This window comes from Chamaea fasciata, unplaced genomic scaffold (assembly GCF_029207755.1).
Source record: "Chamaea fasciata isolate MVZ Bird 193981 ecotype frontalis unplaced genomic scaffold, bChaFas1.0.hap1 SCAF_3, whole genome shotgun sequence".
Lineage (NCBI taxonomy): Eukaryota > Metazoa > Chordata > Aves > Passeriformes > Sylviidae > Chamaea > Chamaea fasciata.
The window spans coordinates 11322271-11347617 of NW_027094088.1; the positions used below are offsets into that span (position 1 = coordinate 11322271).

The 25347-nt window shown below is 49.0% G+C and overlaps 1 long non-coding RNA gene across 1 annotated transcript in view; it reads right to left on the bottom strand.

The window, feature by feature from the left end:
• The window catches only part of LOC136286441 (uncharacterized), a 53106-nt gene that overhangs the window by 5178 nt on the left and 22581 nt on the right, over nucleotides 1-25347 (bottom strand). Inside the window, exon 2 of the long non-coding RNA XR_010719907.1 lies at nucleotides 18503-18598. This is a non-coding gene — a long non-coding RNA (uncharacterized lncRNA). The remainder of the gene's footprint in view (nucleotides 1-18502; nucleotides 18599-25347) is intronic.

Sequence of the window (25347 nt, forward strand, 5' to 3'; positions counted from 1 at the left end):
CGCCTATCACAGATTCGGCAGGGAGGCAATTGTAATTTCTGGGCTTATTAGTCTGCATTCGCAGGAAAAAACCTGGTGATAAACCTCAGTGTGACAGCCAGGCATTTGTGCAGCAAGTGCTGTCACAGTGACACTTGGAAAATGCCAATGTGGATACGTTCTCGTAATCCCCCCTAATGGAGGTTAAAGCCTGGCACAAAGGCACTCTTATCACTGATCGGGACACTAATAACATTTGCATTTTTAAGTTAAATATAGTAAGTAAAGAGTAAGTCTCCTCCTCGAGGCTTTGGCAATTAACTCGGTCTTGGAAGGATGAAAGCCTAGTGGAGATTCCAGCCTGCTGGGGTCTCTCCCACAGTGGGTCAGCATTCCCAGAGCAGCACCTCCACTCCCACCTCCACTCTCCTCTGTGCTCCCCGTGTCCCAGGATGGGGCCTGGCAAAGCAGAGAGTGCTGGCTCCTGGGGACCGGGGCTGAGTGGGGCTGCTGGCCCAGGGCTGCCCTTTCCCCTAGCAGGGGAGATCCTTCCAGGGCTTTCACACACTTTTACAAGTGGCTTTCACATACTTTTACAAGTGCTTCAGAGGGACAGAATTTTTAGGTTTTTTTCTTCTGCCTCACGGTGCCAGGTGGGCTTGGAGTTCCTGTGGGAATTCCTCCTGGACAGGAGCCCAGCATGTGTGCCATGGACACGCACACGCATGCTCTCCACAGGAATTTCTTAAGGAAAAGAATAATTACAGGTGGTAAACTGTTACTTTTCCACATTTAAATAAGAGACCAATTAAGAAGACTATGTAATTCAATTCTGGAGTGAGTGCCACTGAATTCAATTTGTTTCAGGTCAATGAATATAATGTGAAGTTATTAACAAAAAGGTCAGGGACTGCATATAAAATATACACACATGACACAGACAGAATAATTAGTACACATTTCACATGTTCTGCTGCTCAGACATATGGTGTAGAAAATCTGAGCAGAATTAGATGGTAATAAATGTTCCCCTTTCCCTCTCAGCGGCTGCCTATTTAAATGGGGTTCATGGCTATTCCCCTGACATTCCTGGGATCTGCTGGAGGCTGAGGACCCACAGCCCACATGGCAGTGCTGGGGTGGGGCCCTTGGCCAGGGCAAAGCTCCCAGGAAAGCTGAGACTCTCCCAGGGCAAGGGATCCCCATGGAGCAGCTCAAGCCATGAGCCAGCATGTGCTAGGGCAGGGACAGTTTTGGGGGACCTCATGCCCCACATGCTGCTCATCCCCGGACCATTCCAACAGACATATATCTTTGTGGCACCCTCACAAAGAATTACTCTGTTTCTCCACGCCTGTTTGCAACGAGTGCACACTCAGTGTGAAGGTATTGCATTAATGATAATAAAACATTCAAATTATACGGTTAAGCAGTGGCTGAATTTGAAAAAGTCCACAACGCACAAAGAAACCAGAAAGAAAGAGGACAATAAAACCCCAAATGCCTTTTTGATCCTAAGCTTGAGTATTGGACACCTGGATTCTCTTGCAGGTGAAGATGCACTTTCATAGAGGAGGAATATAAAGACTTGGGGAAAACTCCTCTGAAAGTTACAAGGTACGAGAACTCTGCCCAGCACCAGAGGTGCTCTGGTGTCCAGTCAAACCTGCTCACGATTCTCTGCTGGTAAAATATAACCCAGTTGGGTTTGTGTGCTCCAGCATTTTCCTTGGCCTCTTGTCTTCAGAATGACATATGCAACCCATTTCCCAAGTTATGCTTTACCTCCAGTGTGGCCGGATATGTTAAGGAAATGAAGTAGTTTGCGTATATTGACTAATAATTACTATTTACTACTGAACTTGGGAGCAGAATCCTCAAGTGGAGATATTTTATTTACCCATTATTCCTGTTTGGGTTTTGTACAGCTGACTGCAGAAAACAACAGGAAAAGCAGGAAGTGGAGAACTCCAGGAATGGCGGGGACAGCCATGGATCCATACACATTTAGTATTTGTCTGCAAAGAGGGAACTGTGAAGTGACACTGGTTCGCACAGGTTCAGGGGTGAATTACACCTGAGATGGGGGGTTAATTAATGTTGCATTGGCCCAGTATTCCAGTCAGGATCCCATCTCCAGAGCAATCAGCAGCAATCTCCGTGTTTGGTCTGAGGAGACCCAGGTTAGTGCTCACGGGATAGCCTGTCCTTAAATCAGGGAAAGGGGCCTCGTGAGGTCTGGATTTGACTGCAGCTCAGTTCTTCAGCTGCCTCGGCCTGTCCCTTGCTCCACTCCTCCCTGCAACAGCCCCTGGGGGACACCCCACAGGGATCCCACTCAGATATGAGGCTGCACAGCAATCCCAGGCATAGCAGCAGCCAGCAGGACACCCCACAGGTAGCAGCTCCCAGGCACAGCACAACCTCTCCAGGCTGTTGGGACAGGGTCTGATAAATGCTGTTGAAACTGGTGGATTTCTCCCCACTTCCCAAAATCCAGCAGCCCATACTCATCCACAAGAAGAGAAGTGGACAGAGGAAGGAACACTTTCATGGTGTATTCATGGTATATTCATGGTACATTCATGGTATATTCAGCTCAGCAGGTTGCTGAATATACCATGTGGAGAGACAAAAAAAAAAAAAAAAAAAAAAAAAAAAAAAAAAAAAAAAAAGCAAACAAACAAGAGAAATCTATTTCGTTGTTAATTAAGAAATCATTCTCCCCCTCAAGTGGCCCCTTTTCTCTCCCCCTGATTCCCTAGTCTTTAAAACCACTGAAGCAATTTACTCTCCACGTTACTGTTTGGCTGTGTGTTGGAAGAGAACAAAAAAATAAAAAGCAGGGAAATACCTATGCGAAGCCTTTGCTTTCCCTTTTTCCTCCCTTTCCTTCTGAGTTTTCTGTGTCTCTTCATGCTAAAACCCTACGGCACGACTCCCAAACCTCCCCACGATTCCTGCGGTTCCCGCTGCCCCTCTCCATCTTCCCGCCGGTGCCTCGGGCTGGGTTTTTTGTGAACACCGCAGGGATTTGCTCAGCGTTTTCCCAGTCGGGGGGTGGGAGCAGACCTCCCAGGCTCCGGCCACGCGCGGTGCGGGCGGAGGGGACACCTCGCTCCCCGCCCGCGGGGTCGGCGCCCTCGGCTCCGCAGCCTCTCAGCGCTCCCGCTCCCCGGCACTCTCATTAACTGAGGATTGCGAATGGGTCAGCAGATCTATACACTTTTGTGTTCCTCGGCCTGCTTTATTTATTTCTTTCTTTTGCAGGATGCTGAATAACTAACCTTTCCCTCAATAGGCAGATTTAAAAAAAAAAAAATAGGATCCATCACACAGCAGCAGGATAGCCTTGCTCTGTTTTGACCTTTCTGAAATTAATTTCCCAATCTTAGCTTTCAAAATCAGAGATTGAAAAGACCTATTAGATCAGCCAATCCATCTTATCACTAGTACGGCAGCAAGCAGAGACCCCAGCCAAGTGCTTCTCTACAGAGGGAAAATATTCTGGAATAAGATGGAGCATGAATTTAAAGTGAAATACCTGTTCCAGAATATTCTGCACATGGACACGTACTGTGGAATAACTGCAGCTGATCCTGACTTTGCTCAGGTGACACCTGGAGCTGCTTACCGGAACAGAGGGGAGAAAAAAAAAATCCCCCTTTAGTATAAGAAGTACATTTCATGGGGTAGCTCTGGGGACCCTTTTTTCCCAGGCAGGCTGTTGCTCACAGGGCAGCACCACTGGGAGGAGAGGGATAGGTGCCCAGGGAAATTCCCCCTGACCTGCAAGGACATGGATCAGGACAGAATTCCAGCCTGCAGCTACTCCAGGAGCCTGGGATGTTAACAGACAGCTCTCCCAGCCTGCAGTGTAGCTCCTTTGCTGGGAACACAGCTCTTCTCAGTGGATGCCTGCTTTTCCAGACAGCAAAAAACTTGGGGATAAAACCCCAAATCTTACAGGTTGCACCACCCGAGCTGCCCTGGCCAGCACTGCTGACCCATGGTGGGGGTCCTCAGGAAGGCCCCTTAGTGCAGGGAGTGCTCCTGCTGCCATGCATCCCTGTTCTCTCATTCCCCTTGGGATCCCTGGAGCTCTGAAGGTCGTGTTTTAATGCCAGCAGTGCTGATCTGGAGGGGACAGGCCACCCTGTACTGACGTTGGTGTCCACCTCCATCCTGCCTCTCACTGCCCAGCAATGCCTGACAGGCTTGAAGATCTCCAGTGTGCCATTCCCAGAGCTCTTGGGGATGTCTGTTGGGTTTGGATGTGCAGGGCAGCACTGAGGGGCAACCTGCTTCTCCCAGGAAAACAAAGTAGGCCTTGCAGCAGGTCAGGCCTAGTCACACCAACCTGCCCAACTTCTGTCAGTGGTCAGTGAAGGAACCCAGCAGAACCTGAGGGAAGTGTAAGCAGGTCAGTGCTCTCTGCAGGGCCCTCCTCGAGGGGAAGCACCAAGGGAATCCTTGTGGTTCAGGGAGGTGGCTCCAGCAGCACCACATGGAGCCCAGGTGTGGCCTGTCCTTGCTGGAGCAATGCCACAGTCATGTGGGGACAGGGGCGAGCCGCTGGCAACGCCGAGCGGTGCAGTGGCTGTCATGGGTGTCGGTGCTGAAAGACAGGAGAATTCATTCCAAGCGTGTGAAAAGGAGCTTCTCCTTGTTAAATGTGATGGGAAGGAGCCTCCGCCGACACCTGCAGTGAGCGTGTTTGCTGAGAAACTGGGAATTACACCAGCAGGTGCCTGGCAGTTTAAAGCCCTGCTACATTTCCTGTCAGCGCTGTGGTTTGGCGAACAGCTCCGAGTCCTTTCCCACTGAAACCCCTCTGTTCCGCCTTGGCAGCTCCTGCCCTGTCCACCCACCATCCCGGCAAGAACAGCCGCCACCACCCCCCACGACAGGGAGCACCTAGGAACGGGTGCCACAAACTTTGAGCACTCAGCAAGTCCTCTCTGCACACAGTCAATGCCAAAAGATCAATATTGACACTTCAGACAATTCCTCTCAATTTGTTTTTTCATCAATTGCTGGGGCAAAGTTCCACTTTCCCGATATCTTGGGTTCTCAACTAATGGAAACAAATAAAGTGAAAACTTCTGTCCACAATGGGCGAGGAGCATCCATTGTCAGCAGGCACTAATCGGATTAAATTGGCTCCTGGCTCTATTGTTCAGGATAACTCACTCCTAATTTTTTTTCCCATCTCAAGGGGATGGGCCATTGTTGCTTTTCCCCCCTTTTTCCTATTTAAATCTGACGGATAGAAAGAGGAATGGCTGGAGCTGATGGCAGTGCCTGCGCCTCGTGAACAAAGAGCAGAGCCCAGCCCGGGGCCCTGGCTGGTGCCGGCCCCCCCAAACCCCTTCCCCCGGCCAGAGCCACTCCGGCATCACCACCGCTCCCCTCTGGAAACCGCAGTTAAAGCCCGGAATTGCGGTCGTCCGCATTCAGGTCGCTCCCCATTAGCATTTTAATCTGTACCCCTGGCACCAGCCCCTCAGAAGGAGCTGCAGCAGCAGCCACGTTCCGGCGAGCAGCCCGAAGAGATGGCCTTAAATAATGCTGCCTTTGGAAGAAGGCTCCGCGTACCGCCAGCTACATTTTGCCCAGAGTCTGATAATTTTCAAAGCTATTGGCAACCTGGGAATTTTCCTGCCTTATCACCAGGGCTCAGCTAACTTCACTAACACTAATCAGAGCTGGAATCATTCATTCAAGGATTGCATGATCATGTTTTTCTTTAGCGGTGACAGCTGCCTGAGCCGCATTAGCAATGCAGATGAGTTAGCCTAATAGGTTAATGCAGAACACGCGAAAATTAGGTTTAATCCCCTGTGAAATAATCTAACATTTTCACATTTCTTGATGTTGGGATAGAGACATTGGTGGTGACTCAATTAGGTGTAATGTAGATCAAAGCAAATTTACCTTCTGGCTGAACCTTCCCTGTAGTTTAGATAGAAGAATATAAGGGTTCTTTACTAATTGGCCAATGGCTGTGGGGAGAATTCTACGGAAAGTGCGTGCTGCGCAGGAATCGCGCTCCGGATTTGGGTCTGGAGCAGGGCACGGCTGGGCTCTGCAAACACCAGGCACGGTGCTGAGCATGCAGCCCCTGCTCCTCTCCGTGCAGCGCTCACAAATGAAGGCGTTTGGGGGCTTTTCTGTAGTTTTATTTTATCCCCCACCCCCGATTTGTTTTTAATGTCTGGTACCGCAATATCCCTGGCGAGGTTTGAAAGACCTTGTATGATAAAAGGAGCATAAAGGAGAGGAAGAACCCCACCCACCGGCACATGTCCGTCTAATGTTTTCATTCCCGGGGAATAACATATCAAATAGCAATTGCTTTCAGTCATAAAGGGAGGGGAACAAAAAATTACATGCCCTCAGTTGCCAAATTATTTTTTGCCTTGACATCTTAATTCTTAATCCTTGTGTGTGGTCAAATCAGCCTACTATAGACAACCAATCAAGCAATTATTCCTAAATTATATTTGCCCAGCTCACATTGATTGGTTATTCTTTTCTTATTGGGTAAGCTCATTAATTCTGAGCAGCTTGCTTATTATGCTTTCCACATCATTTTCCTTTGGAGCCTATCTACTCACACCAGCCTGCTGATGTTTCAAGATGCCATGCAGAAAAAAAAGGCCGAGTGATCTATTGCATTGTCTCTTCCAGCAATTACAATTCACATTGCTGATTAACTTTGATGTGAAAACTAATGAGATAAGGCAAGTTATCAAGGCGGACCTGATCGTCATCTCATTTATAGAGCATTTGCCATCAGTGAATGACAAAAACTAATGAAGATGTATCTGACAGCAGGCTGAGCCGCGGCTGAATTTCGTTTCTCATCAGCGAGTGCTTTGCTTCGAACTCATCAGTCTATCTGAAACATGTGGAAATTAGCTTAATAATGAAAACACTTCACCCAAATAGACAAATGTTTACATTAAAACAGTTACATGATAAATAGATGTTAAAGATTTTATGCCTTCTTGAGTCTAAACAATGGAGCACAAAATATGTTCTCATATTCACTAAATCATGCCCATAAAGCTCCCTCCCTACGTGCGGCTGCTGTACCTGTGGGCTCCCCTCTCTGTGGCTCATGGAGATTGCCGGGCCGCGGCTGGGATGGTTTGGGCTGCAACTCAGGGATGGCCATGCCAGGCCTGGGCAGGGAGAGGGGGTCTGTCCCTGCCCACATCTGGAGCACACGGAGAGGCAAAAGCAGCTTTTCCAGTGCCACCCTAAGAGGTGCTGCTGCTCTACAATGACATTTACCCAACGTAGAAAAGGGATCCAGTTGCCCCTGGACAGAGTATAAAGTACAGGCATAATTCATGTAAATACAGCAACCTTTCTTGCCTGAAAGCCTCCTGCAGTATCAGTCTAGTTTAGAAATGTTGTGATAAAAGGGAGGCAGGCAGAGCTGCTCCCATTTTTAATATTGCGACTTTGGTATTTTTATTTATTAGAGGCTATTTCATATTTGTTGGTCACTATTTCACATGCTTCTGCTACGTTCCAAACATATTCCCGAGACGTTTTTGTATCTGGAATAAAATACTCGTCCATCACCTGGGATCAGAATAATATTTTTTTAATAAAAAAAGACAGGCATCTGCAAGGCAGAAAGGTGAAAATCTCGTTTAAAAATTATTTCAAAAACGGTAATACTTCAATTAAAATAAAGAACTGGTAAAAGATTCTCTTCCTTTACCATGTTATTTTCCTCTCCCTGAAAAATATATACGGACCGGCTACAAAGCACTGCCTCCTCCAGGAAAAAACCAAACGCAAACACGTTATCCCCAATGTAAAAGGAACTTTAAATTTGATTTTAAAAACCGATTATCTAAGTGGACTGAAAAAAAAAAATCCAAACCAGAGCCTTTGCAGAAAAGGCACAGGAGCTCCTATAAATTCCGTGCAGTGACGGCTCCGTGCACACACGTGGAAAATCCGTCTGAGTTCCCAGCCGGGTCGAGCCGGGAGCGCGGTGGGTGCAGCCCCGAGGTGCCCCCAGCTCCTTCCTCCGCCCGGCACTCACCGCGTCCCCTTCGCTCTGCCGGGGGAATATCTGAGGGGCGGCCCCTAGCCGCTCCGGCCCCGAGGTGCCCCGGCATTGTGCGGCGCAGATTAGCCCTCACAAAGGACCCGCATCCCGGCTAATTTAAAAGAAAAGCCTGCTAGGAAGCGCCGGCGACAAATTACTACTTCAGCGCTGGATTAAATGTAAAAGCCCTTCACAGAGCTGCAGATAAATCCTGTGTGCTAAAAGGAACCATAAAAGTACTTGTTCAAGAGCTACAGGCACAAGTGGAAAATTGACCCCAAAGATTTTTTTATTTATTTATTTTTAAAGGGTTTTTTTTAGTAACCGAAGTTTATAAAATTTCTGCCGACGCGGGGAGAGGGTCGCGGCAGCGCGGCGCTCCCGGCTGCCGCGGAGGGCACTGGAGCTGGGACACGTCTGCAGGCACCGGGGCGAGCGTTCCATGAAATCCCAGCAAGGTTTGCTTGGTGCTTCGGAGGGCTTTTGCTTTATGTGTCTCCTGTTTGTTTGATTTGGGTTTGGTCGGGTTTGTGGTCGGGTTTTGTTTGGTTGTTTGAGGGTTTTATTTGTTTGTTTGTTTTGGTGTGCGTTTTTTTCTTTTCTTTTCTTTTTTTTTTTTTTTTTGTTCCCCCTTTCCCCCCTTTCTTTTACCCAGATAATGAAGAAGAATAGTTTCGCTTTCACCACTCGCAAACAGAGTGAGAAAGCACTGCTCCCACTGCTCCCATCCTCATTTCCCTTTTCCCCACGCAACACAAGCGCAGGTTTATCCCCACATTTTTCCCAAGCCTGCCCAGCACTGCCGTGAGACCCCCCAGCAGCGCGGGATGCTCCGAGCGGGCAAGACGCAGCCGTCTCCTTTCGGTGCATAAAAACACGTGTCACCTGTGCACGGTTCATCTCTCCGGCTGCACAGCCATTATTTTATATTTCTAAAGTGCCAGCCCGCCCACGGCAGCGGCTCTGCTGGCTGCCCGGGTGTGTTTCTACGTGTGCCTGCACGGAGAGGAATGCTGCTCCTCCCTCCCTCTCCTCGGCCTTTAACCTGGCCGCCTATTTTAATAAATAATTATAGGCAGCTAAAGGATTTGTTCATTCCAAAAGGTCTCCCCTTCACATTTCTCAGAGGTTCAGCTCAAGGAGACACCATGATAATAAGGCTGACTTGGGATCCCTACTTCACAATGTCATTATGAGCTACCATTTAAAATGAAAAAGTCTGTACATTATACCTAAAAGCATTACAAGGTTAGCATCTCAGCTTGGGGAATATTTAATGCTGCTGGGAAAGCAGCACTGTTGCTCTGAGGAGGAGGGAAAGGAGAGAAAAAACCCAACATGAGAAAAGTCGTTTCTGAAACACAAGCCTAGAAAAAAGACGTTGGGAGCGAGCACGGAGATCATTTGCATTTCCAATGACTAGGACTAATCCTCTGCTACCACGTTTATATTTTCTTATTACTTTTTTGCTAATTATCTCCCTATTCTTTATTATTTTATATTATTTTATTTTATTTTATTTTATTTTATTTTAATTTAATTTTATTTTTTTTCCTTGTAGCTTTTCCTCCCATCTCCTCAGCCCACTATTTTCTGGCTCGGGGCTGCATCACCCGGGGCTGGTGACAGCCCCTCCACACTGCCCAGGCCCCACACCCCACAACCAGGAAAGCCTGGGTGCCTCACATACACACACAGAGCCTGGGTGACCCACCAAAGGGCTTGGCTTTGTTAGGGTTTGTTAAGAAACATTTCTGAGGTCAAGGAAGGGCTTTTTGTCAGGTCCCTGGGGCACAGCGCAGGCAGAGAGCAGCCTCAGCAGTGTCCCATCACTGGCATGGGCACCTCAGGAACCACCCAGCCCTGTCACCCCCTGCCCAAAAGCCACCCTGGGCTGCCCTGGGACTGGCAGAGAGTGGAGAAGAAACTAGCCCTCAACCCTCTGCAGAGAGATAGGTGCGTGCCCCAGGTGGTTGCTCCCAAAACCCCATGCTCCCTGGGCAAGGAACGTGGTGTAATCCCCAAAGATCTGCTGCAGAGGCTCTCAGCTCCGAGCCATGCATGAAACTGGGGCTGTGTCTAACCCCTAACTCGCAGCCTCTGCCTCTGCCAAGGAATTTACATGACTAAATGCCTGTTCGAGACCAGCCACTGCACTGCTCCCGCAATATTATCCTAAAATTTGCTAATAGCAGCTCTTTCACATAAATTAAGTGATAATGAAAAAAAGCCTCCCTTTGAATTTATATATATTTCAGCAGAGAATAATGTTTTATTTAAAATAGTTACAGTGCGCCTTTTGATTTAGAGTTTAAAGTAAATAATATTTGTACATCTAAAACATACTCAAGACAAATGAAAAGCCTCTAGATGCTTTTGTATGAGATGCTGAAGAGCTCTACAAACTTAAAAGCACAACCTCAATTAAGCCCATCTTCATCTGGAAAAAAAATTAGCAACTGAAAGCTGAATATATTAGATAATGCACACTTGCAGGAGAGCATTCTCTTAGCAAAAAATTCTTGATAACCAACCTAAAGCTGGCCTTCGAGTTGCTCAATGCTAATTTTTTTTGAAACTGTTTAACTAACTCTGAATAGATATCCATATTCAACAAAGACATAATTAATGGCAACCTTTTCTTCTGCTTAGAAGACATCATAACAAGCAGAAAACTACAAAAAGATTTTTATAGTAACTAATTTAAGGACAAAGGGTTGACCTCTAGCATTTCATTAAATAAACGGAGCGAATGAAAGAAGAGTGACAGTATTCATCCTCGTTCAATTCAAGCAGCCAATTTCAAAATGCAAATCATAATCTGCAGATGTTGGACCCTGATATATATTTTTTTTAAATATCATTTGTTCAATTTAAAAACATCAGACATTTGAATTTTAAATTAAAAAAAAAAATCAAAACCAATTCCCAGCACCAGGTTTAGGCACAGCGTGACTGCTTGCTCAGAGCTGGGGTCTGCTGGGGCTTCTCTCCCTTCCCACCACCCCAACCACTCATTTTAGACATTATTCCCAAAACCTTTTAATGAAGAAGTTCTGCTAAGATGCACATTATTTCTGATTAGCACAGCTGGTCAGTGACACTGCCTCTGCAGCCTGGGGATGACCAAGAACAGCTCCAAGCGGAGCCTGGCGAGTGGCTCCATCCTCCCTCCCCACCCATGGGCACCCTGCACCACAGGCTGTGGGCAGAGGGGGATGGATCCTCCCTGGATATGCTGCCATGGGACTGCTGTGGCACAGGGAAGTATCCTGGCTCCAGTCTCCATGGGTGGCAGAGCCCCAGAGCCCCTGCCTGGGGAGGTGACTAGAGCACAGGTGGGGACAGCAAGGGGAGGTGAGCTGACTCTGAGTTTGGAAACACAACTCCAAACCTCCAGAGACAGGTTTTCTTTCAGATGTCGATGGACAAGGTGCAGTGGGAGATTTTGGCTGGACCATGGATGATCTGCAATCCTTTAGCAGGGGAGAAATGAAGACTCAATCCAGCTTGACACTTAGCACACACTTGTTCCATGGGGCTCTGGGGAAGTCAAACACGTGCCAAAGCACAGGGGGGAGCCCGGGGGAGCAGCCCCAGGTCAGTGGGTATCACACACTGTGCTGAGTATAGATCCACAGATCTATGGAGAGGTTCCTTCCTCATTCCCTTCCATGCCCTTGCACTTTTCTTCCCTGAGCAAAGGAAGCCCAGGAGTGGTGTTAAGGGACACTTTTAATGTGCCCAAGGGGGCCAAAGGATGAGTCACTACACCCAAAACAACAGCAGCAAGAGTTCCTCCCTTCCCATTTCTACACCAGCTCCGACAGCTGTTTCCAGGGATAACCCACAGGGCCTGGCACTGCCGAGCCTGGACATGTGTGGGGTTTCTCCCAGAAAATGGCTTTAGGGTGTTTGGAAGTGTTTTTGGGGAAGCATGAGATTTTAAAATTTATTTTGGTCGCTGAAATACACAAAAGTTTCTAGCCTCACTGAATTAGGCTCTAGGGTATAGTGGACCAACACCGATATCTCCTCAGCAAGCAATCCCCTTCTTTCCTTAATAAATGGAAAAGATCCCGTGTTCCCACCACATGGCCCCTAGTTACTGCTAAGTTACAGTGAAGCACAATCTCTGCAAAGGCATGAATATTAATTAAATTGCTGCTGATTAGGGCCCATCAGTGACTTGCAGTATGAAGAGAAAGAGTGAAATAAGTGTCCAGGAGCACCCCTGGGGAGAGGAGAGCAGCAGCACTGTGCCATGGCCTCACTCCAAGCAGAGCAGAGCCACTTCTGAGGGGCCAAGAGCAGTTTTGTCCCAAGCCCTTCTAAATGCCAGGAGCCTGTGCCCATCCCGGCCCTGCTGGCGCTGGGCACAGGCAGGAGGAAGGGCTGGGCTTTGCCAGCCCTCCTACACAAACAGACCCTGCAGCTGTCGCGGGGCGAAATAAATGACTTCCGGAGGTTCTGGAGAATAAATGAATCCATTCAGGCACAAGTGAAGGGGACATTGTTTTCCCTCAAAAAAAAACCCCAAAAAACACAACCTCTCCCCAACAACCTATATATTAAGGTATCAATGAACAACAAATTAATTCAGTTATGACACAGGAAATCTCAAGCAGAATGGGCTGCAAAACAAACTCGATTTATCTGTACCACACATGCAAAAGAAAAAAAAATGCCTCTTGTTGGCTATTCTGCCAGGGCTGGGGCTCCTCTTGAGGATTCCAGCCACACATGGAGTGTTTTCTGCCAGTGCTTTAGTGGTGGGTGCGAACTTCTGAGATTAAGATTGTTCCCTTAGGTTTATCCTCTTCAGAGACAACGTGTGCACAATACGCCTTTGGAGCGAATTTAAAGCCAGGCTGCAGATGCACGTAATCTCCATCCTCCCACACCACAAACAGGAGACGTGGAGGTTTAGGCTTTTTTTTTAAAGGAAGAGGACTTACTAATTCAAAGAAAAGCCAAGTTTTCACCGTGGAAACCTTCATTTTTATATCAGAAAAGAAGAGGCAAAAATGGAAATGCAGGCTCGAGCCAGACCAAATTTCTCAAAACAAGGCAGTAGTTCCCTCCTCTCTCAGCTCTCAGCAGCAGCCCTGAGCCCAGGGGACCCCACCTGCTCCACAGCGTGTCTGGGCACACGCTGAGCCTGAGGGGAACGCCTGGCCCCAACTCCGGGAAGGACAGAGGGACAGTGCCCTCCTGCCCTCAGCACTGCTTCCCTGAGCCCACTCCCCTTTGCTGTCCAGCACTACAAACTCGAAACGTGGCAGAGAAACAAAGCCCATCCTCCTCTTATTTCCAAAACATTTACGCTTAGCTGTTTTCCCCAAGTAACATTAAAAACATCTCTGAAAAATGAGTGCAGTGGGTCAATCGTGCTGTAGAAACGGAATCGGTACCCAGCTGCAAGGAGCCCTCGGCATGCAGGGGAATAATCCAAGCGGTTTTAATTAGGGAAAGCAGCAATAAATGAAGGAATATGAGCTTGGATGAGAAAACTTTAAGGTATAAATAACGGGGAGAGACGAGATCTCTCTCCTGCCAGGGAGCCCCAGAACAAGTCAGGGCACAGCATGTCCCCCCAGACCCCAGGGGCTCTGCAGGAGCAGCATCCCGGGCGCGGCGGGGCGCATTAAAGCGGAGCACATCCCCGACTCCGTGCGCGGAGCCAGCAGTCCACCCCTTTCGTCAGCCGGTGATGACTTCCTCCGCGTCGCGGACAGCCGCACACCTGTCTGTCTGTCTGTCTGCGGCGCCCGAGCAGCCCCGTGCTGCCCACGCTGTTCGGCTCCGGAGGGGTCCCCGACAAAGGCGGGATGCGGCCCGGCGCGGGGCTCCCGGCCGCTCCTTGGGAAGCAAGTCACGCTCCCGCGACAACTGCTCCTCTGTGCCTGTTTGAACTGTCCCTCCCAATTAGCAGTAATAAGGGACTCTGTAAAGATGAGCAAACACAGCGCATTCATTAGCCCCGGAGGCCCCCGCCCTCCCTCCTGGCAGCCCCGGGAGATCCCCAGGGCACTGCCCCCAAGGATGCCGAGCGCTGGCAAAAGGCAAATTAATGACGAGTCACTTGAAGAGTTTGCCTGAAATAATTTTATTCTGCCCAAGAATTGATTACTCCCGGCCTGGAAATATGTCCAAATCAATAAGCCAAAGCTCAGGGCAAAAAAGACATGCTCTAGCCCCATTTATTTATCCACTTTTTTGAGGAATAGCCCATAATTTACTGGGTTGAAATTGCTAAGCCTTTCCAGAGCGAGGACTAATGACCAACCCGCTGTGGGAAAGCGATGCCTCCATCCATCTCCCAGGTGAGTCACGAGTCCCCACACCCACTGGTGATGACCTTGGCAGTGGCCAAGACCCCCCACAGTGACAGAACATGCCTGAAGCCATCCTTGCTAGGCAGATGGATATGGAAGTGAAGCATGTGGGTCGAGGGACCCACCTAAGGAAATGCTTTCAAACCTCCCCAAAAGGATGACTGGTGCCCAGGTGGCAGTCCCTGCACACCCCATTCCTGTCTGGCCAGCCGGAACCAGGCTGGAGCAACCACTGCTTCAGGGTTGAGGTGAAAGTGATGCTAAACGTGCACCAGAAACACTGAAAATGTTTGAGCAACATCTGTGGCTGGGCCTCAGCACTGCAGAACAATGACCTGCGTTACCCAGGGCGTGCAAATGGCATGAGGGACACTGCAGGACAAGGACATGTCACATCATCCGGGGGCTGAGCCAAAGGGCTAGGGGAGATGGCAGCACCACATGCTACTTTCCACAGCAGAGGCTCCATGCGCACCTTGCGGGTGACACGCGCCTGCCAGCACACCCCATTTGCCAATCCTCTGCATGCTCCACGGGGTCCTGGATTTTCCAGGGCATTAAACCCTAACCCCCCTCAGAAAGCTCGGTGGCAGCTGTCATACTGCTGGTGAGGAGTGGGTGGGAGGGCTCCTGCTGCAGACCATCAATGTCACTCCTGAGTCCCTGGTGGGTGAAGGACAAGGTAGCTCTGGCGGCCCCAGGAGCTGCCAGCACCAGCACTGAGGTGCAGCTCCAGCAGCACATCTGCATGGATACTCATGGGGCCTCCTGTGCACTGCCACCCATGGAAAGGACACTTTTGACTGTGTTAAAACAGAAGAACTCAAACCGTTCTGCTTGCCATGAGCCCTGCAAGCAAACATCTTTGTGTAAAACAGACATGAAGCAGCAGAGCACTGCAAAAAATCAAAACCCGGGGTTTTTGTCTTCCCCTTGGGCAAACCCCTTCCCACCCTGGCTGCTCCAGACATCTCAGAGGGCATCGCGTCCACAGGCCTGGGGGTGGAAGAGAACTCCCCTTGGTCCAGTCTCAGATGAGAGACACTAAGGGTGGGAGAAGGAGCCTGGGAAAAGAGCAAACCACAGAGGGGTTTGAAGCAAGCCTTGCTGAACCCCAGCTCAGAGGCAGGGCAGGGAGAAGAATGAGTCTGCACCCAGAGAGCCCGGCTGTGCTCCGCCTGCCTGGCCCTGCTGGCAATCCAAGCCCCCCGGCCTGAGCCCATGGCCAGGGGCTCCCGGCTGGCCAGGCAGCCGCAGCCTGGCTGACAGCCTCCTTCAGCTGCACTTGGCTCTGTCAAAGGGGATATTTCCAGACTGGGACACTGCTGCTTCCCCATTCAGAATGAGAACATCTGTGAAAAGGGATCATTCATAATAAACTCATGAGTGACGGGTAGGAAAAAAAAATCCTCAGCCCACAAAACAACACAGCCTTTATTTTCCCATGTGGCTGTCTGAGCCCGCAGCACCCTGGTGGGTGGGGCAGGGAGGGCTGGGGGCTCAGCTCAGCCCCCTACACCTCCAGCTCGGCCTGATACAGCCAAGGGACAGGACAGCAGCACCAAGGGACACATGGCGGGGCTGCGGCCCCATTCCTTCACCCGCCTGCCTCAGAGCCTAACAGGCACAAATCCTCCCATGTGGCAGCAACACATACGAGTTTTATTACTCAATAAAATATTTGAAACAAAATAAATGGTTTTGTCAAACACTGTATCTCCTCAAATAATAATGCACCAGCTTACCAAGAAAAACAACCGACATTCATATTCTATGGCAAAGGTTTATTTCGCCTCCCGGAGGAGAGGGAAACAGGCATTTCAACTTGGAATTCAGATACTGTATGGGAATACAGTAACTATAGTTCTCAAAGGGTTTGTGCAAATGCCAGCAAAACAAACCCCAAATCAAGTTTATTAGCTGGTGGAGATCTCTAACAATCTTACACAGTGACTGATGAAGCCGTCCGGGAATTCCTTTCAACATTATGTGATTTAAAGCCCCAACAGAAACTTCATTGTCTGTTGAAGACAGAAAGAGTTCCTCACTATCCAGTAATGCTCCAACAGCAGCACTGGTGTGGGTGATATTGCCAACATGTATTTCCTTTCACCTAGAAATGTTACTGGGAATCCTACTACCCCAAGTCCTGTGGAGAACCCTAAAGGGAGAAAGCACAAATGAATTAAAAACTGCAGCCTGTGTCCTAAAGGGCCTGTTTGTATTTTGATGGCAAGGCTGGGATGTTCACTTCTACCCTGAGTGTGCTTCCAGAAATGATCTAGATGTCATTCCCCAGATGGATCAGCCACTGAACACCCGCTGTCTGCTCGGCATGGATGGGGCAGGTTTTGGATGCAGGATTTGGATGCAGTCAGCTCCCCCCAAAGCACTGGGTGCTAGAACCGGGCCGGCTGTGCTGCGGTGGGGCTGAGCTGCTTTCTGGGAAAGCAAGCACCAGGACTGGAAAAGCAGCTGGGCTCCTGCTCCAAGAGGGGTGATGACCTTCCTGAGGATGCTTGAGGGGAGAAAGGTGGAAGTGAAGGCACAGCCAGTGCCCCCAGAGCATCCACACCAGGCCAGGTCCCACAGAACCATTTTTAAAAGCACACCCAGAAATGCACAGCTCTAATTGCCAGGCTTTTTTTCTGTCGTGCACACTCATCACTGGGTCATTTGCATTTTAGCTGCTAAAATATCAGAGGGATGTTATTTAATCAATCATCGCAGCTCACAAAGTCCTAAGTGAGAGAATATTTTTTGATTGTCTCTGCTTGTATCTAAACGTCTCACAAACCCGCCAGCCAGTTCTTCATTTCAATTAGGGCAATGCTGATCGTTAGCTAACTAATAAGGACCAATTTTCTGTCACAACTATTTCCTAATTAAATTCAAAACAGAGATTTCTAACCCAGATGGTCAGTGGTGCTACAGATTTGTTTAAATCTGGTATCACAGTAACAAACTACTAATTAGGGTTTGTAAATACACCAGTTCCCTTATGACTTAGTTGTTAGTAATGCATACAACCAGTTTATTAAAGCACTAATTGTGTCTGGCTTTACTTCGGCCTAACACATAATCCACTTATCACATACTGGTACCAACTCATTTTGAAGGGATTATGAATGAAATCATAAATGAGGTCTTGCATCCCTTTCCCGGTATGCTTAATAAAGGTTTGGTGTCATATTTAGATGACATATTTAGATTTTCTGCCTCTGATGGAGAGCAGCCCTGCAGTGACACTGGTGCTCCATTCTCTAAAGGCTGTTTAACGAAATAAGTTTCCACCCCAGCTCCACTGGGCAGCAAATCGTCCCAGCAGCCAAGCTTCTCAAAAGGAGCTCTGGAGTTTCCCAGAGAAAGCACTGGATTGTTTATTTCCCACTGTAGTCAAGCTCAGCCCCTCCACGGGGCCCGGGCTGGCACTGGAGACTCACGGGTGCCCTGTCCCTTTTCCTGGAGACCCTCATGAGCCTAGACCATCTTCTTGTGGGATGGAGGGCTCCAAACCTGGATTCCTTCCTTCCCTTGCAGAGGGTCAGCCCCCTTGCTGCTGCAGCTTTATCAAGGGTGCACAAAGTAGGAAATAAATGATAGATAACTGTGAATTGCAAGGTTATGTAAACATGGAAAGGGGTTCCAGAAGAATCCTATTAAACCATAAAAGAAAAGCGTGGATGGTTTATCACATCACTAAGACCCAAGAATGCCTTAATAAATAGAAGAATAGATAACGAACCGTGGAGTACAAGGCTAAACTATCCACTATTGTGAGGATCCTGTGACAGTAAAACAATGAAGGGGAAGAAAAAAGCTTTGTTGGTCTGTCACCAGAACCTTGTAGTGTATTTTTAATAGCCCATTTTTAATGAATTCACAGCACCTATCAGTTATTCTCTGCCCAAATCCCTCATTTTCCTCCTTCTTGAATGCAAATTCCCATGCTGCACTCTGCCTTCACCATGACTTCCCCCGTTAAACTTGGGCGCTCTCTGGGTTTCAATGGTCTTTCAGCCGCAGTCAGAATAGGTTTCTGCTTTCATATTTCCAAAGGGTTTTCAGGATGGTAACAAAAGTGTGGTTTAATGCAAAGCAGGAGTACCTCTGAGCCTTGCTGCTTCCTTTGCTTGTTCTGTGACAGAAGGGTGAATGCTCAGTTAGATCTGATTCAGCCCGGAGTGATGATGCCCAGACGTGCCTGCAAGGAAAAAAAAAAAACAACCAAACACATGAAAGCTGCTGCTCCTCTTGCTGTTTTTCAGCCCTCTGCAAATAACGCTCAGAATTGTTGGAGGGGACTTCATATTAATCCAAGACATAGTACCCTCTTTGTAGACACTACTGAGACTCACTAACAGTTTATTTTCATTGTATTGAGGGGGTTTTATCATTAAATAAGGACACAGGATACATTTACTGTAGATTACTTTTATTTTTATTACAGCGTCATTAGGTACAGAGCACTAAGGAGACAGGGCTGACCATGACACACTCTGCAGTAAAACCCCCTCAGTCCTGCCTCCAGCAGAATCTGAAATCCTGATCGATTTCCATGTAAAAAATCCCAAAGACTGTGCTGCTGCAGCTCGGTGATGCACTGACATATCGCAGGACCACAGCCTCTACAAAGCTGGTGGAGGCAGAAGACTGTCCGTGTTAAAGATGGGGAACGTGGCACAGCACTATGGATGCCCAAAATTTTAGAGTTCCTTTGGTGGCAAACCCCACCTGCAGCAGGCCCCCAAGGAGCCTGCACTGGGCCCAGTTTGAGGCTCACACTGGGAACTCCTCCTGCCTCCTTGTCGCCCTGATCTTTTACAGCCTTCTGATGTTTACATTTTTGTACTGGAGTTTCTTAGGGATTGTAACATAAACAAAGTGGATGTTTTCGCATTCCTCTCTGAGGAAGGACAACTGATGGACTTCTAGTTTGACCAGTGGGGTCAAAGAGGTGTCAACCTCATCCTCCAATCTCTGGTGATTGTCCAGGGTTTATATAAACCCAAGGGAAATATAAACCGACTCTCTTTTTGCTCTTACAACCTGACTGCGTGAGTGTGGTTCTTTCATGTCCATCTAGCAACACCTCCTTACTCTTCACATCCACCGAGGATGCTGCAGGTAGGCAGGAAAAGCCAGACAGCTGTTGCCTTTCCTCACTCCAAGAAAAGGGAATTAAAGAGACCCAAGTGAACTCCAAGCAGCAGGCAGGAATCTAGATTTGCCTTTTTCTGGACTAACCACACTTGAGCTCTTAGCAGCTCTCAGTGCCTATCCCACCAGCGCATCCCTGTGAGCTTCTGGCTGCAGGACAGCCACACCACAGAGTCCCTTGTTCACAGGGATAGGACAGGGGCCACCTCCCCTCTCCTTCGCTGGGTGTCAGAGGCGAGGCACAGGCAGGGAGCTGGCCGCCCTCCCTCCCCTCAGCCTGAAGCCTTACTCCTGACCATGGAGAGCAGGTGGCTGCTCTCCCAGGAACACACTTCAGGCTGGCAAGGAGTACAGCCGAGTGCTCAACAGGCTCTGGAAGTAAGTGGAAGTCAAATAAGTTTGCCGCTCTTTGTCCCCCTTTCAATATCTAGCTTTGATCAAAATCCTTGGATACTCAAGTGGTTGTTGACTTAATGTAGTAATGAGACATAGCCTTAAGTGAGGCCATTTCCGTGCCCATTCAGGCTCTCTGAGAGCAAGGGATGAAGGAGGAAAAGCCTCTCCTGGTCTCTGGGAGCTGCAGTAGAGCCCAGAGCAGAGGCCTGGTCCCAGCTCCCAGGAGACGCAGCAGGAAGGCCTGATGGCCACATCTACACAAGGCACACGTAATATCCTTTTTGTGCAACAGAGCCTTGCTGGCACAGCACTGGGTGACACCAAGAAATCCACTAAATATTCCTCCCCCGAAAGCTGCAGCAGGTGGCTAACTCCAGCAGGGCCTGGACACCAGACACCATTGTCACCACTGCCTCCTCCTGGACACCACTGGGGAAGAGGGTGGCACCACCCCAAGGACATGGACTGGATGACCTTCAAGGCCCTTTCCAACCTAAAGGGTTCCCTAGGCAGGTTATCAACCTGAGCAAGGCAGGAGGGAGGGAAGAGCCCAGGAGCCCTGAGAAAACGAAAAATTCTCCAAGTGACGGGGAGCGGCTCAGCCAACTAGGATTTTAATTCCCCTCGTTATGCACAGCCAGTCAATAAATTCTGCACCAAGCAGCTGCTCTAATTCTTAAGCCCATTAAGCCCTACATCTGATAGGCGGGCAGGAGGGGCTGCCGGGGGGCACAGACGGTGCTCCTCAAGATATGAAACATTTCCTCTTGTGCATCTGGGTCACCCCAGCCAGCCCTACTCTGAATGGGTATTTTATGGAGGCAGCGAATAAGAATTTATATAAATCCTGCCAGAAACACACACCCCACATATGGAGAGAATAAAGAGGTGGCTGTATGAGATGCGCTGAGTGCTGAACATTGGTGCTGAAACAGAGCAGGAGAGCAGAGCTGGAGGGGAGAGTCTGAGGTGGAGCAACAGGATTTGGGTGTCTGAAACAGAGGGAGATGATCCCAAAGAGCTGGGCAAGCAGCCAAGAGGGAAGAAAAGCAGAATCAGAGCTGCGGGGAGGAAGAAAACTCCTGGAGCAGTACGGCAAGCCCAAAGAGGGCTGTCTCTGAGGCAAGGAGGAGACCAGGAGCTACAACAACAGTTCCTGGAGCGAAGGGGCAGATGGCTGGAGTGGAGGTATGCCTCCCACTACAGAGATGAAAGGCAGGAGAGAAAAGGGAATACACTGGGAGTAGAAAAACTTTTGGCAGCCAAGACTGTTTTGCCTGTTAATTGGCAACAAGCTAACACATTAATTACAAAGTTATTGGATGGTGAGGAAAAACATTGGCAGTGGAGCAATTTGCATTCCTTCAGAGACTGAACAGAGCCTGCTCTAGAAATGCTGCCTCTGCCCACCCACATCCAGGATCTGAGCACCCCAAGGCCTTGGTGCCAGGCAGAACATGAACAGCGATTAAAAACCATCCCACCTTCAGCTGACCTCTCAGTCATCTCACATTAGTGTGAAAGATTAACTGCAGGACATGTGCATCCAGCCAAAATTTATTTTCTTTTCATCCCTTAGACGCAAATTTGAAAATCAGCTGCTCACTGTACAGCAGGCCTACAAGGGGCTGCTCTCCCTGTCAGCTCCACAGGACCCTGCACGAGAGCAGAGACGAGCCCTTAAGCCTTGGTCAAGGCAAGGGGCATAAATGAATGTTTGCTCAATTCTGAGAACGCACTGGCTGCAAAGAGCCTGGTTCTCTAATACTATCCAGCCCCAAAATGTAATTTCCTCACTTGGAAGGCTGGCTGGAGCCATTCATGTCTCAGCCCCGGCCAAAGCCCAATCTCTCTCCAAAGGCTGTTCCTAGCCTGAAAGCCAAACACAGGTTTATTGTCAGGAATCAAACAGAGACATCGGCGCATGCTGGCAGTCGTGGCTCTCAAAGCCCAGCACATGGTTCCTGCAGGACAGGGACATGGCACTGCCCAGAATCCCAGCACTAGGCTGTGGGTTGCGGGGCCTGGCCAGCCACAGCAAAGCCCCCAGGATTTGCCTCTGCTGCATCCCAGGTCTAGCATAGCCCCCTCGGCTCCCCAAACCTGTGAACAGCCAAGGGGAGACACGGCAAAGCTCTGGACAGCTGCTGGACCACTACTATCAGCAGTGCCCTCCACTGATCTCAAATGGAAGAATATTTCACTTTTCCCTGGACTTCTAAGCAGCTGGAAGGCTGGTGCACTTCAGTTTGGATTCAAAATCTTCTTCCAGGAAGGAGCTTATGGGTTCAAAAGCTCCAGTATTACGAAGAAATCCTTCCCTGTGAGGATGGTGAGGTAGTGGCACTGTTTTCCCTGGGAAGCTCTGTGTGTCTGTTTCAACTCCTGCAAACAGCACTAGTAAGTTTGTCAATAATGGCACAGATCAGCCACTGCTGCTGGAAAATTAATTAGGAACAGCATCTCTGTGCTCTGATTAGTTGCCATCTTTCCACTTTGTAATTCTGTCACCAGCTCATGTTTCAAACACTACTAGAAGCCACTTGAGCAAGCCCATCCAGAAGTGGGGACCTGCAGTGCTGGGCACATGCTCAGAACTGAGAGAAAATGGCTTTAAAACCTTCAGAGCTTGTCAAGGCCAGTTTATTCAAGGTAATTAATCTGAGGTTTTAAGAGCATTATGTATTTCCTGCACAAACCAGCTGACAGCACAACACTGCTGCAGAAGCATCTCAGTGTAGAGGGCCCCAAGAACACGAGGCTCAGGGATCAGCCTTTCCCCTCCCAAAGCACAGCTGCAGCTGGAAATTCAAGATTATGTGGATTGGCTTCTCTCCCTTGCCTGCCGGGGTTTGAACTCAAGGCTCTCTGTTTCTTCGCAACTGTGAGGACCAGGAATTAAGTGAAAGATTTAATTCCAAAGACCACTGAACACTCCAAATTCAAGGAATGCACCTCAAAGGCCTGTGGCTGCAGTGACAGGAGTCAATACTCCAGATCTAGAACTGCAGCCCTCACCACCTCAGCTGTGGCAGCAACACAGATGGGAGCACAAAAATCTTTCTATCACTTCTGATTACCCAAGTTAATAATTTAGTAGGAAATGGCTTCCTGGGGGTCATTAGCATTAATTATTCTGCAATGCCCCACCCCTGAGGAGAGACTTAAGATGCTGTGACACACCCAGTGATGCAGTGATATACCTGCCTGTCTACTGTCCACCTGCAGCAGAGAGAATTTTAATCGACTGGAACCAAAACACCCTTCTGAGGTTCTTGAGGAACAGGCAGTAAACCCTGCTAAGACAGTTCAGATGCTTGCTGCACTTGTGGTGCAATCCCCGGGCCCTGCTACATCAAATGGAGATCAAAAGCAACAATAGTCTGTAATCAAGGATATCTGCGTAATAGTTTTCCTGAAGGATGTTTGTGCAGGTGAGCGAGGAGTAAAGCATTGTTTCATGAAATGGTAATTTCCTTGTATCTCAGAGAATGAATCCCATTTGCTCGCCAGGGTATAATTCAATTAAAGAGGAGAACCCTATGCCAGAGAATTAAATCTATCAGTTTGACTGTGATGCTGCAAATCATGCCAGGCAAGAAAATGGCATTTGGTCTTGACATCATGATTTATTTCCTACTCAGTATCTTATAATTCTTACAAGATAAGCCAAGATGAGAAATTATCACATGTGCGTGGGGGTTGTGCCTGATCCTCTTTATTCTCCCTTCTGAACTGCAGGACTTTGTGTTTCAGCCTTATCTTTGAAGTAAAACAAATGGAAATATTTTACAGAGGCTAAGCAACACTTGCTCTGCACCCACGGCTGGCTCAGGCATCTCCAACATCCAGCCATGTCCAGCATGGGACCAGAGAGCCCCACTGCTTCTCTTCCCCAACCCCACTCCCCAAAGCCCACAGCCCCCTTTCCTCAGGATCGCAGAGAGGAAGGAACACTCTGCTCCATGGAGAATTCTCCTCTCTCCCACCACAGGGAGAATCCCCTGCAGCTGGGGAGTGACAGGGGAAGGCTGTCAGTTATCCTGCCTGGATGAGGCCCCAGCATGGAGCCCTGCCAAGGCGAGGCACCCTGTCTGCCAGCCTGGGGACACTGCCCATGCCCTGACCCTGCCCAGCCCACCTCGCCCGCCCACATTCTTCTCCCCTTCCTTGGCACCAGCCTGTGGGGCACCTTGGCTCATCTCCTTGGCCACCAGCAGGAATGCCTGGGCAGGGGGACATGCTGTGCTGCTGCTGTCCTCCTCGGTGGGGGTGTCAGGAACCCCTCGTCCACAGACAATCTGTGAATTCATTGTCTTCCCAATGCAGCTCAGCTCTTGGGCTGCCCATGTCATAGCTGCCCTTTGCATGGCACCGGGGGAAGCTGTGGGGCAGCATTACCAGACATGCTTGGCTTGCTTCAGAGACACTTTTTAGCTAATTGACCCTCCTCCTCCTAATTTGCTTTCAGGATCTTAAAATCTTTCCCCTCTCACCATCAGGGGAGCATTTTTTCCTCTCCTTGCCCACACTCGAAATTCCTGAGCACAGGATGTAAACAAACATTCATTCCAGCCTGTCAGCGGGCAAGGAAAGCTAATTAAAGTATTTGTAGCACTGCTGGATTGCAATCCTCTGCAACTAGATCAGAAAGCTGTCTGGCCAAAAATAAGTGGTATTTGAATTTATCATATTTTTCTTTTATGCAGTTCACCCCTTTACCACCACTCCCCATAACATCTCTGACACAAAAATGTCCTCATTTCATGGAAGTCTCTTCTCACAGACCTTCCTGAAGGGTTGTGTGTCCACACAAATTTGACCTCTTGGCAAAGGCCGTTTTCTCCCAAGTACCCTAACAAGTTTGTTAGCAATGCCTCCAGCTGTGCTGGGGATGGACAGCCAGGCTGGGGACACTGCAGCAGAGGACAAGCCACCCAAATGTGCATCAGAGGAACAGATGGGTGACAGTCACCTCGTGCTTTGTACTTCACCTGTTACCTGCCTGTGCTTTTCCCTCTGGGAGACACAGCTGCACCAAGTTACTCCAAATTTTACCCCTGAACCAGAAGTTAGTCTGAGTTTTAAAACAAAAGCAGTGCTGTTTGTCCTTGCATGCCAAAGATTATGACTATTGAAAGGGTTCCTCATTATCGGCTTGTCACTGTCTCCGTTTTAACCTCCACCGCCCCTTTGCTCCCTGCCTCCCTCCCGCTGCCCCAGGATGCTCGGCCAGGCCGGCGGGATGTGCTGGGCGAGCCCTGCTGGGCAGCCCATGGCCCCTTCAGCTCCCTAACAAGATCATCACCTCCTGCCAGAGAAAAAACTCCCACCAAAGATAATTCCAGTATCCAAACCCTGTTACTAACTGCTCTTTCACAGAAACAGCTTCTGCAG